The sequence below is a fragment of the Myotis brandtii genome, unplaced genomic scaffold (genome assembly GCF_000412655.1).
Source record: "Myotis brandtii unplaced genomic scaffold, ASM41265v1 scaffold497, whole genome shotgun sequence".
Taxonomy (NCBI): domain Eukaryota; kingdom Metazoa; phylum Chordata; class Mammalia; order Chiroptera; family Vespertilionidae; genus Myotis; species Myotis brandtii.
In genome coordinates, this window is record NW_005368954.1 from 228,258 (window position 1) to 244,045 (window position 15,788).

A 15,788-nucleotide genomic window follows, 5' to 3' on the forward strand; every position below is an offset into this window, starting at 1 on the left:
ATCAAGTTATGTCAGTCAGATATTTTGTTTGTCAATTCATTTTGTTCATTAGATTTCACAAATAAGTGAGATTATGTTATATTTTTCTTTCTCAAATTGGCTTATTTCAGTTAGCATGCTTTCCTGTTCCATCTATATTGTACCAAAGAGTAAGATATCCCTCTTTTTTTACAGCTGTATAGCATTACATAGTGTAAAATGTTACACAGCTTTTTTATCCATTCATCTACTGATGGGCACTTGGGCTGTTTCCAAATTTTAGCTATTGCTAATAATGTTGCTATGAACATAGGGATGCATATATTATTCTTATAGGTGTTTTGGGGTTTTTAGGATATATTCCCAGAACTGGGATTGCTGGTCAAATGGCAGTTCCATCTTCAGTTTTTTTGAAGAAACTCTATACTGTTTCCCTTAATGGTTGCACCAATCTGCATTACCACCAGCAGTGAATTAGTAGTGTTCCCTTTTCTCCAACTACTTGCAAGCACTTGGTTGCTGATTTTTTTTTATGATAACCATTCTGACAATGTGGTTTTAATTTTCATTTCTCTGATGATTTATGATTTTGAGGAATTTTCCATGTGTCTTGGCTATTTGTATATCCTCATTGGAGAAATATATATTGAGATCTTCTACCCATTTTTGTCTTCCTTTTGTTGAGTTGTATGAGTACTTTGTATATTTTGGATATTAACCTCTTATCAGATGTATCATTGCCAAATATGTTCTCCCACACAGTGGTTTCCATTTTCATTTGATGGTGGTTTCTTTTGCTGTGCAGAAGCTTTTTATTTTGACTTAGTCCCATTTGCTTATTTTCTTCTTAGTGTCCTTTGCCTTAGGGCAGTGGTCAGCAAACTGTGGCTTGAGAGCCACATGAGGGTCTTTGGCCCCTTGAGTGTGGCTCTTTCACAAAATACCACGTGCAGGAACGCACATACAGTGCGATTGAAACTTTGTGGCCCATGCACAGAAGTTGGTATGTTGTGGAAGAGCCACACTCAAGGGGCCAAAGAGCTGCATGTGGCTCATGAGCCTCAGTTTGCTGAGCCGCTGTTTGCCGACCACTGCCTTAGGGGATGTATCCTTAGGCATATTGCTACGTGAGATGTCTGAGCATTTACTGCCTATGTTCTCTAAGATTTTTATGCTTTAAAGCCTTACATTTAAGTCTTTTATCCACCTTGAGTTTATTCTTGTGCTTGGTGTAAGTTGGTGGTCTAGTTTCATCTTTTTGAATGTGTCTGTCCAGTTTTCCCAGCACCATTTGTTGAAGAAACTCTCTTTACTCTTTAGTATGTTCTTGCCTCCTTTGACAAATATTAATTGAACATAATGGTGTGGGCCAATTTCTGAGGTCTTTGTTCCGATCCACCAGTCTATATGCCTGTTCTTGTGCCAGTACCATGCTGGTATGGTTATAATAGCTTTGTGGTATAATTAGATAACTGGTATTGCAATCCCTCCTACTTTGTTCTTCTTGCTCAAGATTGCTGCAGCTATTCACAGTCTTTTATTGTTCCATATAAATTTTTGGAGTATTTGTTCTAGTTCTGTGAAGTATGCCTTTGGTGTTTTAATAAAGATTGCAGCCCTGACCAGTTTGGCCCAGTGGATAGAGCGTCGGCCTGCTGACTGAAGGGTCCCAAGCTTGATCCCGGTCAAGAGCATGTACCTTGGTTGCAGGCACATCCCCAGTGGGAGGTGTGCAGGAGGCAGCTGATCGATGTTTCTCTCTCATCGATGTTTCTAACTCTCTATCCCTCTCCCTTCCTCTCTGTAAAAAAAATCAATAAAATATATTTAAAAAAATAAAATAAAATAAAGATTGCATTGAATCTATATATTGCTTTGTGTAGTATAGACATTTTAATTATGTTAAGTCTTCCCATCCATGAACATGATATATGCTTCCATTTGTTTCTATCTTCCTCTATTTCAGTTTTCAATGCCCTATACAAGTACAAGTCTATGACCTCCTTAGTTAAGTTTATTCCTAGGTATCTTATCTTTTTGTTGCAATAGAAAATGGAATTGTTTTATTACTTTATCTTTCTGAGAGTTCATTATCGGTGTATAAAAATGCCATAGATTTTTGGATGCTGATTTAGTCTCCTGCTACCTCGCTGAATTCATTTATTAAATCTAGTAGTTTCCTGTTGGAGTCTTTAGGGTTTTCTATGTACAATATCATGTCATCTGCAAATAATGACAGTATTACTTCCTCCTATCCAATATGTATGCCTTTTATCTCTTCTTGTCTAATTGCTGTGGCTAGGACTTACAGTACTATGTTGAATAAGAATGGTGAAGGCAGACATCATTGTCTTGTTCCTATTCTTAAGGCAAACGATTTTAGTTTTTCCCCACTCAGCATTATGTTGGATGTAGGTTTGTCATATATGGCCTTTATTATATTCAGATATGATGCCTCAATTCCCACTTTACTGAGAGTTTTTATTAAAAAGAGTTGCTGGATTTTGTCCAATGCTTTTTCTGCTTCTATTGATATGATAATGTGGTTTTTATGTTTCCATTTATTTATGTGATGTATCACATTTATTGATTTGAAAATAATGTATCAGCTTTGCATCCTTGGAGTAAATCCCACTTGGTCATGGAGTATGATCTTTTTAATATATTGCTGGATTTGATTTGCTAATATTTTCTTGAGGATTTTGGCGTCTGTGTTTATCAGGGATATTGGCCTGTAATTCCATTTTTTGTAGCGTCTTTATCTGGTTTTGCAATTAGGATAATTCTGGCTTTGTAAAGGGAGCTTGGAAGTGTTCCTCCCTCTTGAAATTTTTGGAATAGTTTGAAGAGGATAGGTGTTAGTTTTTCTTTGAATGTTTGGTATAATTTACCTGTATATCCATCTGGTCCAGAACTTTAGTTTGCTGGAAGTTTTTAAATTACTGCTTCAGATTCATCATTTGTTATTGGCCTACTCAGGTTTTGTTTTAAGATTCTTCCTGATTAAGTTTTGGAAGATTGTATATTTCTAGGAATTTGTCCATTTCACCCAGGTTGTCCAGGTTGTTGGCATGTAGTTGTTCATAGTATTTGCTTACAATCCTTTGTATTTCTGTGGTGTCTGTTGTTAGATGGCCTCTTTCATTTCTGATTTTATTTTTTTGGGACCCCTCTCTTTGTTTCTTGATGAGTCTGGCTAGGGGTTCATCAATCTTGTTCAAGTTTTCAAAGAACCAGCTCTTGGATTTATTTTTCTTTTGTACCTTTTTGTTTTTAGTCTCTATGTCATTTATTTCTGCTCTGATATTTATTATTTCCTCCCCTCTACTTCCTCTGGGATTTTCTTGCTGTTCTCTTTCTAATTCACTTAGTTGTAGAGTTAGATAGTTTATTAGTCCTTTTCCTTGTTTCTTGAGGTAGGCCTGTAATGTTATGAACTTCCCTCTTAGGACTGCTTTCGCCATGTCCCACAAGTTTTAGGTGGTTGTGTGTTCATTTTCAATTGTTTCCAAAAAGTTTTTAATTCATTGCTTGATCTCATTGGTAACCCATTCATTGCTTAATAACATGCTATTTAGCCTCCATGTATTTGAGGGTTTTTGAGTTTTTTTATTGTAGTGGATTTCTAATTCCATGCCATTAAATTAAATTCATGCCTTTAAACAGTTTCTAATTTCTGCCGAGAAGATGCTTGATATTATATCAATCTTCTGGAATTTGTATACACTTGTTTAGTGCTCTAACATGTGATCTATCTTTGAAAATGCTCTATTTGAATTTGAGAAGAATGTAAATTCTATTGCTTTAGGGTGAAATGTTCTGTAAATATTGGTTAAATTTATCTGATGTAGTGTGTAATTTAAGGCCTCTGTTTTCTTATTACTTTTTTGTCTGGAAGATCTATCCAGTGATGTCAGTGAGGTGTTAAAGCCCATTATTATGACTGCATTGCTGACAATCTCTCCTTTAAAGCCTATTAAGTGATTTCTTATGTTACTGGATGCACCTATATTGGGTGCACATATATTTACAAAGGTTATATTTTCTTGTTAAATCATTACCTTTTGTATTAAGGTGTGGCCTTCTTTGTCTCTTATAATAGTCTTTGTTTGAAGTCTATTTTGTCTGATATGAGTACTGCTACCCCAGCTTTTTTTTTCCTTCCATTTGAATGAGATATATTTTTCCATCCCTTCACTCTCAATCTGTGTATATCTTTTTTTTTTTTTCCTGAGGTGGGTCTCTTGTAGACAGCATATATATGGGTGAGGTTGTCTTATCCATTCATTCGTCATTTAATCCATTTATATTTAAGGTTATTATTGATAGGCATTTATTTATTGCCATTTTAATTTTCTTTGTGCCTATGATCCTTTCTTTCCCCTTTTCTTCTTCTTAAAGCAGTCCCTTTAACATTTCTTGCATTGCTGATTTGGCAGTAAGGTACTCCTTCAATCTTTTATTGTCTGGAAAGCTTTTTATTTCACCTTCAGTTTTAAATGATAACTTAAATGGACACAGTAGTCTGGGGTTTAGGCCCTTCCTTTTCATTACTTTTAGTACTTCATGCCAGTCTTTTATGGCCTGAAGGGTTTCTATTGAGAAGTTAGCTGACATTCTAATGGGGACTCCTTTGTAGGTAATTTTCTGTCTCGATGTTGCTGCCTTTAAGATTCTTTTTATTTAATGTTTTCCATTTTCTTTATGATGTGTCTAGGTGTGGGTCTCTTTGGGTTCATATTGATTAAGGCTCTCTGTGCCTCCTGAACTTGTGTCACATTTTTTTTTCACCAGATTGGGGAAGTTTTCTGTCATTATTGCTTTAAACAGTTTCTCTGTTTTTAGCTCACCCTCTTCCCCTTCTGTTATTCCTGTAATACAAATGTTGTTGTTTCATGTTGTCCCAAAGCTTCCTTAACCTGTCTTCCTTATTTTCAATTATTTTTTTCTATTTGCTCCTCTTATTGAGTATTTATTTCTAACATGTCTTCCAAATCTCTGATTGTATCCTTTGCTACATCCAACTTATTTTTAATACTTACCAGTGTGTTCTTGATGTAAGATATATCATTCTTCATTTCTGTATGGTTCTTTTTAATGGCCTTTATTTCCCTTTTAAAGCTGTTGTAATTTTCACTAAGTTCCTTAAGCATCATTATAACCATTTCTTTGAATTCTGTCTGATAGATTGCTTGCCTCCATCTCATTTAGTTATTTTTCTGTTGATTCCTTCTTTTCTTTCAATGGGGGGTTGTTTCTTTGTATCCCCATTTTAGCTGTCTCTTTGTATTTGCTTCTATGTATTAGATAGGACTATTATGCCTCCCAGTTTTATGGGATGGCCATATATAGAGTGTTTCTTGTGGGGTCCAGTGGTGTAGTTGCTTTGTTCATCTGATATGGATGCTCTAGGACTGACCTCTTGCTCATTATTTGGACTCTCCTGTTGTAATTTGGACTTGATTGTTCATGCCTCATTTGTGGGAGGGATTTTCCTTCTGACTTGCTGCCAGTGAGGTTCAACTCCAATGTTGTCTTGCCAGCAGTTTTACAGGTGCTTTGGGTCTGCTATTTGTGGGGCTCACTGGATTTTTCTCTGATGCTGTTGAATCTGGTCCCTTGGTGTGTCTATCTTTGGACTCCTGGGAGCTTCTCTTGTGTTGGTGAATGTGAGTCACTGTCCTTTTAAAAGGCTCTTGGCAATCTGATTGAGGTGTGAGACATTGAAGCTCCTAGTAGTCCAGTGGTCAGGGACTCCTTAGCCCAGAGGCTGGGTCTGCCTTGAGTCACACACCTTGATTGTTCCTGTTCTGAGATATACTCCCTTCCCCCATGGAGCTGGTTGCTGGAGGTAAATTCCAGCAGGTCATAATTATACAAGAAGTTCATCAGAAGGCTGATGAACCTTGGGGCTTCAGCAGGGCTGAAAATCTGCATACTACCTGCTGATGAACAGCTGTAAGCAATTCCCCTAAGCTGATGGCCCTTTATTGTTTACCAGGCCTTACCTTTGATATGTATATGTGCTTTGTTAAAGGGCAAAATGTGGGAATAAAAAGCCACGAGTCCGGACATTTGGAGAGCCCACTTCACTAGAAAGTGGAGCCTCTGTCTGGCTCCCCCAAAATGCCTTCCAAATTTATATTTCTTGTCTAGTCTCTATTCATTTACTTCATAGCCCCTTCTCCAGATTCCTGAACCCTAGCTGTCAAAAAGACTGTGGCAGCTGGTCTTAAAGGTGTGACCTGCAATTGCTTGGGTTCACTCTGGCCTTTGCCTCCCTACACTGTCCAGGGCAATGTCTGTGGTGGGGACCCAAATGCTGTTTCTGATTAATTAGATCAGGAAAAGACTCAAAGCCTCCAGAGACTCGCCTCTGCCTGCAGACTGATTGGATTCAGTCTTGAGTATCCTCAAGCAATCATCCACAGATGGCGTCAGAGGTTTTTCAAAAGGGTGGGACAATTGCTTCTGCCTGGAAGCTATTTGATATTCTCAGTCTGTTAATGGGCCTCAAAAACTCCACAGTGTGGGGCAAGGGGTTTTCCAATATGGTGGGTCAATTGTCTTCTCCCAAGGCAAAAGCCACTTGGATAGTAAAGGTCTGTCTGAGATAGATGACCTACACAGTGTGAGAGAATGACTCAGTGCAAGAAACCAGAATCTGGTTTCTGAGCTCTAACCCAACGTTCCCCAGTCCCCTCTCCCCTCTCTCTGCTGGAACCAAGGTGAGTGGCTGCACACAAAATTTCATGTGTTGGCCCTTTAAGAAGGTGCCTGCATTTTCAGCTGTGTCTCCCTGGCAGACAGCAACCCTGCTGCTTTTCACAGCCAGATGTTATGTAGGCACCTTTCTCAGTTCTCATGCTCTCTGCTGGGGTGCTCAACTTGGAAATTAGACCCCAGAGTTCTCAATGGAAACCCCCATAGCTGAGATATCTCTCTGGACCTTCAGCTGATGTCTGTAAGAGCCCAGACAGCCCTTTCATGCCACTGCACTTCCTTCCAATCTCTATATGGTCTCCACTTTTTATCCTTAGTTATCAAGGTTCTCTCCAGCTGATTATTCAGGGTGGTTTTTGTGTATTTTAGTTGTAATTCCTTTTTTCTTTTTGTAAATTATTGACAATGTTATTGATTTAATTTCCCCCTTCTTTTCCCCCCTCCATCCATTCCCAACTCACCCCAGGCCTTTACCACATTATTGTCTGTGTCCATGGGTTTTGCATATATGCACGTATGTTATTTGGTTAATTTCTTCCTATCCTTCACACTGTCTTTCCGCTCTGCCATTTGTCAGTCTGTTCCATGTATCCATGTCTCTAGACCTATTTCTTTTATTAGACTCCATATATAAGTTAGATAATGTGATCTTTGTCTTTCTCTGACTGGCTTATTTTTTCTTATAATAATAGTCTCCAGGTTCATCCATGCTGTCACAAAGGATAAGAAGCTATATATAGAGAGTGATGTCCTAGGAATGGCAGCATAAGGGTGCATCTATCCTCTCCCCCTAACATTTAAACAAAATAACCAACTATAATTCAACAAAGAAGTCCCTGCTCAACACAGATGAATGCCTGAGAGACCTGCACACTGGAACAACTAAGGTGGGCTCCTTGGAATAAGTAGGGAGGCTAGAGAATGGAGGGAAGCCTAACATGACTACAGCACAGCAGCATGTCTGCAGCACAGCTAGGAACTGGTGGCAGCAGTCACAGGCATTTTCCTTAGCCGGTCTGGACCAACAGAGCTAACCCAACAAGTGGTGGCATTGTGTGGTCACACACAGAAACAGTGAGAGAGAGTGTCTGAACCACCATGGGGGCACATTGTGAATGGGATCTGAGTTGCATGCATAAGCTGTGAGTTAGCAGACACCTCCCTACAGAGTAGTTCCCTGTGACGCGCTGGCATGACCATGGAATACTTAACCCCAGGGCACCTTATGTGCCACGCCAGCTTAGCCAGATTCAATGACCCTGAGAAGGGGCGGTGAAGGATGGAGAAAAGACAGACAAGAGAATGAGCTGGGTCTGGGTGGGACGCTGCTCCCAGATGGAGAGACAGCACCATGGACTACAAGCCATGTCTTTATTTTATGGACAGATTCCATGAGGCAAAATAAGGGCACAGTCAAAATGTTTACAACATTCTCGTGAGTTTCTATCCTACTCAATTACATGCACCTGAATTCTATCAAGCCCACATTACTCAGACACATGAGGCCACATGTTCGGACCATAGGATCAAGCTTAAAACTATAGCTGTTGGCTATAATTGTGCTGGGAGGGCTCTGCCCTCCAAGCTGGGGCTTGCACGTGGCCATGAGAGGACTGTGCCCTCTCATTAGTCCGAGGCTTGAACCTGTCCAAACACTGTAGCTGCTCTCCACATATCCGCCTTTTTTTTTAAGCACTTATATTCACATCATCAAAAGCTCCAGGCAAATTATTTAGCATAACCAAAACATGAAGAACAAACTTCTGGCTATTAACAAAACAATGAAGTCAGTAATGTTAAGGTAATACAGCAACAAGGGGGACCAAAACTCTGGCTATTAATAATAACAAAACAATGCAATGCCAATGCAACACAGCAATAAGAGAAAAACCAAACTTCAGACATGATAACATTTTCAGGACTATTTTTGCAAAATGAAAGTTTATTTTGTTGCTGGTTTATATCTACTCAGAGTCCTCAGATTTGGCTGCACAAGACTTTGAGAGAGTAACTTCCACTCTGCTTTTTTACCATCTGTTTGGCCTCAGTCGTCATCTTCTTCAGCTGACTCCATGTTGATACCAAGGTCTCTTGAGTAGTAAGATGCCGCCGATGCAAAGATGTCGTTGATGCTAAGCTGGTGCCCTGGATCAGGCTGCTTGGAAGGTTGGCTTTGGGACTGAGCCAGCACTAGTCCCAGTCAAATCAGCCCCATCCGCGCCAGTGGAAGTCTGGTTCCTTCAGCAGCTACTCCATGGAAACAAGCAGCCCTCGGTCCTGCAGTATTGAAAACTGGTAGCTCACCAGACCCAAAGTTCCAGGGAGCTATCAGGTTGCACAGGAAAGAAATAACCAAAGCACAGAAACAATGCAACTGCCGCAAGAGCTTACAATCTAGGCCCACTTCTGTCAGAAACAAAAGTTACTTCCTCAAACAACATCAACCACAGCCATTTTTACTTTACTGTAGCTTAACAAAACCTAAGAGATTTCTACCTTATTTTCTATCTTATTTTCTATCTCTACTTCTAAGCCTTGTCCCATGTTTTACACCCAGTAATTACTGAACCTCGCTCCCTACCCTACTTTTGCTTTTAGCTTTTACTTTTAGTTTTTTACTTTTTCTTTCTGCACGTGCCTCAAGGGAGACTCCTTTCACCTGACTACTGCAGTTCCCCCAAACTCAGTCCCTGTTTGGGCACCATATGTGGTGAGCTGGCAAGGCCATGGCATACTCAACCCCAGGGCGCCTTATGTGCCACGCCAGCTCAGCCAGGTTCAGTGACCCTGAGAGGGGGTGGTGAAGGATTGAGAAAAGACAGACAAGAGACGAAAGCTGGGTCTGGTTTCCCTCTGTAACTGAACCCCAGGAGGGGTGCTTGGACTAGACCAGTGATGGCGAACCTTTTGAGTATGTCAGCATTTTGAAAAACCCTAACTTAACTCTGGTGCCGTGTCGCATATAGAAATTTTTTGATATTTGCAACCATAGTAAAACAAAGACTTATATTTTTGATATTTATTTTATACATTTAAATGCCATTTAACAAAGAAAAATCAACCAAAAAAATGAGTTCCCGTGTCACCTCTGACACGCGTGTCATAGGTTTGCCATAGCTGGACTAGACCCTTGGAGTTCAGGGACTGCCATTACGTGCTGTGAGGGGGAAAAACAAACTTCACCCCCAAGCAGCAGAGGCAGTACAGCCCTATGGAAGCCTCAGAGGCTCAAAACTGTGAGGCCACAGAGGAAAAAAATCTTGCAATTCAGCACCATCTACTGGAACAGAGTAGAAAGACCTCCTCAGAGATAAATGGGAAAACAAAGGAGAACAACAAATGCCATGAACAACCAACCACAACAACGATGACCAGAAAGTAAATGAAAAATCCCCAGAAAACAGGCTAGGACAAACAGAATTATGCGAGTCGAATGACAGAGATTTCAAGATTGCAGTTCTGAAAATACTCAATGAGATGTGAGAAAATACCGACAGGCAATTCAGCTCACTCAGAAAATAAATCAACGAACAAAATGAGTATTTCTCCAAAGAAATTGAATTGTTAAAAAAGAATATAGCAGAAATCCTGGAAATGAATCAGGCAATTAAAGAAATTAAGAGTGCACTGATGAGCATAGAAAATAGAACTAACCAATTAGAGGAAAGAACTAGTGATATTGAAGATAGGAATTAAGAAATGATGCGGAGGGAAGAAGAGAAAGACCTGAGAATAAAGAAATACGAAATAGCCCTAGGAGACCTCTCTTTTCTATTTAAAAAAATAACATCAGGATCATCGGCATAGCAGAGGAGGAAGAGAGAGAGTATGTAATGGAGAGTCTATTAAAACAAATAGTGGATGAGAACTTCCCAAATCTATGGAAAAAACTAGATCCTTAAATCCAAGAAGCAAACAGAACACCTAGTTACCTCAATCCAAAGAGGCCCTCTCCAAGGCACTTGGTAATGAAGCTGTCAAAAATTAGTGACAAAGAAAAAAAAATCCTCGCATCCAGGAAGGAAGTGACCTACAAAGGAAAACCCATCAGAATTTCACCCGACTTCTCAGCAGAAACTCTACAAGCAAGAAGAGAGTGGAAACAAATATGCAAATGCCTGAAAGAGAGAAATTATAAGCCATGCATATTATATCCAGCAAAATTATCCTTTAAATATGAAGGAAAAAGAAGAACATTCCCAGACATACAGAAACTGAGGGATTTTATCACTAGAAAACCTCCATTGCAGGAAATACTCAAAGGAATTATTCTACCTGAAACAAAGAACATAAGGTCATAACACTACCAGTAGGATTGCCAACAACTCTCAGCATAAACAGGGATAATTTGTGATAATAAAAACATATAAGTGGAAGAGGGACAGGTATGGACAGGCAAAGGAAGATGAAGATCAGATGTACTCAAAAGGGAAAAAACTATGGTATATATGCAACTTCACTTTTTATAAAACTAATGGCAACCACACACAGAAATTCCCCAAACAAGACATATAGCTTAAAAAAAAAGAGGAAACAGAGAAAAGATGTATGGAATATCATGTAACAAAAGAAGCATAAAGGAAACGAAGCAAGGGAGGCACAGAGTTACCAGAAAATAAAAGATAAAATGGCTAAAGGAAATCCTCATACATCAATAATTACCCTAAATGCAAATAGTCTAAATTCACCAGTAAAGAGGCACAGAGTAGCAGAGTGGATCAAAAAACAAAACCCAACCATATTCTACCTACAAGAGACACATCTAAACAGCAGAGACAAAGGTAGATTCAAAGTAAAAGGGTGGAAAATGATTCTCCAAGCAAATAACATCCACACAAAAGCAGGTGTAGCCATACTTATATCTGAAAAAATAAATCTAAAGATAACAAGAAACAAAGATGGACACTTTATTATGATAAAGGGAACACTACATCAAGAAAACATAACACTTCTTAATATATATGTGCCCAACCAGGGAACACCAAAATATATTAAACAGCTACTCACAGAACTAAAGGGAGAAACAGATCAAAACACAATTATAGTTGGAGGCCTTAATACTCCATTAACAGCTCTAGACAGATCAACCAAACAAAAAATCAATAAAGAAATATCAGCCTTAAATGAAACACTAGACCAAATAGATATAATTGATATTTACAGAACATTTCATTCCAGAACTTCAGACTATAAATTCTGAGTTCTATCGGAGTTTTCACCTCATACAAATAGTCTCTTCCCCTCTTCTACTTCATACTCTCTTTTCGCTCTTTTTTTTTCTTTTTCTTTTTTTCCCCCTCTTTTTTTCCCAATTTCACTTTTGCACTCCTTTTTTTTTCTTTCTTATTTTTCTTTTCTTTTCTTTTTTCTCTTTTATCTTTTTCTCTTCTTTCCTCCTTATCCCCTAATTCTCTTAATTCGGGTGGTCACCTTTATTTGGGGTTATTAATATCGTGAATATATTTGTGTTCAGTGCCTGGTACGTTGTGCCTTGTTGTGTTGTATTTTGTGCCTTTAAATCAACGCAGCAGATCCAAGCAACAGCAGCCTCCTGATCACCACACCCTCTGTCTGAGGAACAGCAGCTGTACGTGAAGCCTCCCCCCACCAGCCAGAAGAGCCACCACAGCTGTGAACAACACCCACCAGAGGAGCTGCTGCCAACTGAGGAGCAGCTGCTACCGCAACCACCCAAGGAGCAACCACAGCCCAAGGAGCCACTGCCACCCAGGGAGCAGCCACTGAACGACTCAACATCTAGATATGTCAGTGAGATCAAACATGGGTAGGCAAAGAAACCCCCAAAGGAAAGAAAAGGAGGACTCGCCAGAAAAGCAGCTAAGTGAGACAGAGGCATGCAACATGACAGAAAAAGAATTCAGAATAAGGGTCCTAGCGTGCATAAACCGGATGGAGGAAAAAATCAACTACTTATGCAAGAAGCAAGAAGAAACAGATGAAAAAATCAATAACTTATGCAAGACCCAAGAAGAAATGAAGAGCGATATAGCTGCAATAAAAAACACCATTGAAAGCATCAACAGTAGACTAGGAGAAGCGGAGGACCGAATTAGTGAATTAGAAGACAAGGAAGCAAAACACACCCAAACTGTACTGCAATTGGAGAAAAAAATTAAAAGACAGGAGGAGAGCCTAAGGGAGCTTTGGGACAACATGAAACGAAACAACATACGAATAATAGGGGTGCCAGAACAACAGAAAGATGAACAAGGATTAGAAAACCTACTCGAAGAAATAATATCAGAAAACTTCCCTGAGGTGGGGAAGAAAAAAGTCACACAAGCACAGAGAGTCCCAAACAAGGTGAACCCGAAAAGACCCACACCAAGACACATCATAATTACCATGGCAAATGTTCAGGACAAAGAGAGAATCTTACAGGCTGCAAGAGAGAGACGGAAAGTTACATACAAGGGATCTCCCATTAGATTATCAAATGATTTCTCAACAGAAACACATCAGGCCAGAAAAGAATGGACGGAAATTTACAAAGTGATGCAAAGCAAAGGACTGAATCCAAGAATACTCTATCCAGCAAGGCTATCATTCAAAATTGAAGGGGAAATAAGAAGCTTCACAGACAAAAAAAGGCTAAGGGAGTTTATCACCACCAAGCCAGCCATGCAAGAAATGCTAAAGGGACTGGTGTAAAAAGAAGAAATAACAAGCTCAGAAAGAAAACAGCCACACACACAAAAAAGAAATGGCTATAAACAAGTACCTTTCAATAATAACTTTAAATGTAAACGGACTAAATGCTCCAACCAAAAGACATCGAGTGGCTGAATGGATAAAAAAACATGACCCATACATCTGCTGTCTACAAGAGACCCACCTCATTAGAAGGGACTCACACAGACTGAAAGTGAAGGGATGGAAAAATATCTTTCAGGCAAATGGAAAGGAAAAGAAAGCTGGGGTAGCAATACTTATATCAGACAAAACAGACTATAAATTCTTCTCCAGTGCACATAGAACATTCTCAAGGATAGACCATATGTTGCGTTACAGAGCAAGCATCAACAAATTAAAAAATATTGAAATTATTCCAAGTATATTTTCTGACCATAAAATTAGAAATCAACTACAAAAAGGAGGAAGATAAAAACAAAAACAACCCTACAAATAAGTGGAGATTAAACAACATATCAATAAAAAATGACTGGTCAAAGAAGAATAAAAGATGAGATCAAAAGATATATAGAAACAAACATAAAAGATAACACAACATATCAAAACCTCTGGGATGCAGCAAAAGCTGTAATAAGAGGGAAGTTTATATCACTACAGGCCTATCTCAAGAAACAAGAGAAATTCCAAGTAAACAACCTAACATCACACCTTAAAAGACTAGAAAAAGAAGACCAAAATCAACCCGAAGTTAGCAAAATAAATGAAATAAAAATCATAGCAAAATTAAATGAAATAAAGAACAAAAAGACTATACAAAAAAATCAATAAAACAAAGAGCTGGTTCTTTTTTAAAATATATTTTTATTGATTTCAGAGAGGAAGGTCTAAGTTTTTCAAGTTTTTCTCCATAATCTTTGCATTTACGTACACAGTTTTGTTTTTTCAAAGAATCAACATTAGCATAAGATTCTCCTTGACAATTATTTTCAGAAGCACGTTTCCAAATTCTTGATATGGTCATTCTGTTGCACTTAAATTGTTTTGCACTAACATAATTGCACCTTTCTGCAACTTTTCCTTTTTCTTTTGATGCATCAAGAACTGGACAATAGCAACTCGATCGTTGCTTGAAAACTCTCTTTTTTTCATCTTACTTTTACAATGGGTTGATATTCAACTGAAATAAAACAATTGATTTCGATCAGCGGATGAAATTAGAAAAATAGTTATAATTCGTAATAATTAGATTAACCTAAAAATTGAAAGATGTGTCAAAACAAATGACAGATGTCATGAAACATTGATTTTGATTGAAGGCTTCTCAATTTTGCACTACAACATAACTTACAGCTGCATTCACCAATAATTCCCATTTAAATATTCACTTGCTACTATTATTATGGGACAAAGGGAGTATTAATTTTAATATTTTGAGAAATTTGGAGTGGCTTGTAAGGGAAGAAGTGGATGTATAAGAAAATATTGAGAGTCTACTACAGATTTCACCGGCCACTATTGCTGTAGCTATAAACTCTGATCATTCTCCTGGGATTGTATCAGCATAATGCATTTTCAAAGGAGGCCTCTTTTTCCTCTCTCTCTAATTCTCTCACTTTGCTCTTCAAGAAGATCAACTCAGATTCATTTGATTCAAACAGCTCTGGTCCAAATAGGGAAGGAAGAAGTCAAACTGTCACTTTTTGCGAATGGCATGATGCTGTATATAGAAAACCCCAAAGACTCTACCAAAAAAAACTACCGGAAACAATAAACAAATACAGTCAAGTTGCAGGATACAAAATCAATGTAAAAAAATCCGTTGCCTTCCTGTATACTAACAACAAAACTTCAGAAAAAGAAATGGAGAAAACAATTCCTTTTGCAATCACAACCAAAAGAACAAAATACCTAGGGATAAACTTCACAAAGAATGTGAAAGACCTATATACTGAAAATTACAAAACATTATTAAAAGAGGTTGAAGAAGACACAACGAAATGGAAAAATATCCTGTGTTCATGGATTGGAAGAATCAACATAGTTAAAATGGCCATTTTACCTAAAGCAATATACAGATTTAATGCAATCCCCATCAAAATCCCAATGTCATTTGTCATTTTTTAAAGAAATATAAAGAGAACTCATCAGATTTGCGTGGAACCACAAATGATCCAGAATAGTCAAAGCAATCCTGAAAAAAAAGAACAAGGCTGGAGGTATCACGCTACCTGACTTCAAAATATACTACAGAGCTTCGATAATCAAAACAGCATGGTATTGACAGATACACAGATCAATGAAACAGAATAGAGAACCCAGATATCAAACCACACATATATGGACAGATAATTTTTGACAAAGGAGCCAGAAATGCACATTGGAGTAGATAGTCTCTTCAATAAATGGTGCTGGGAAAACTGGAAAGCCACATG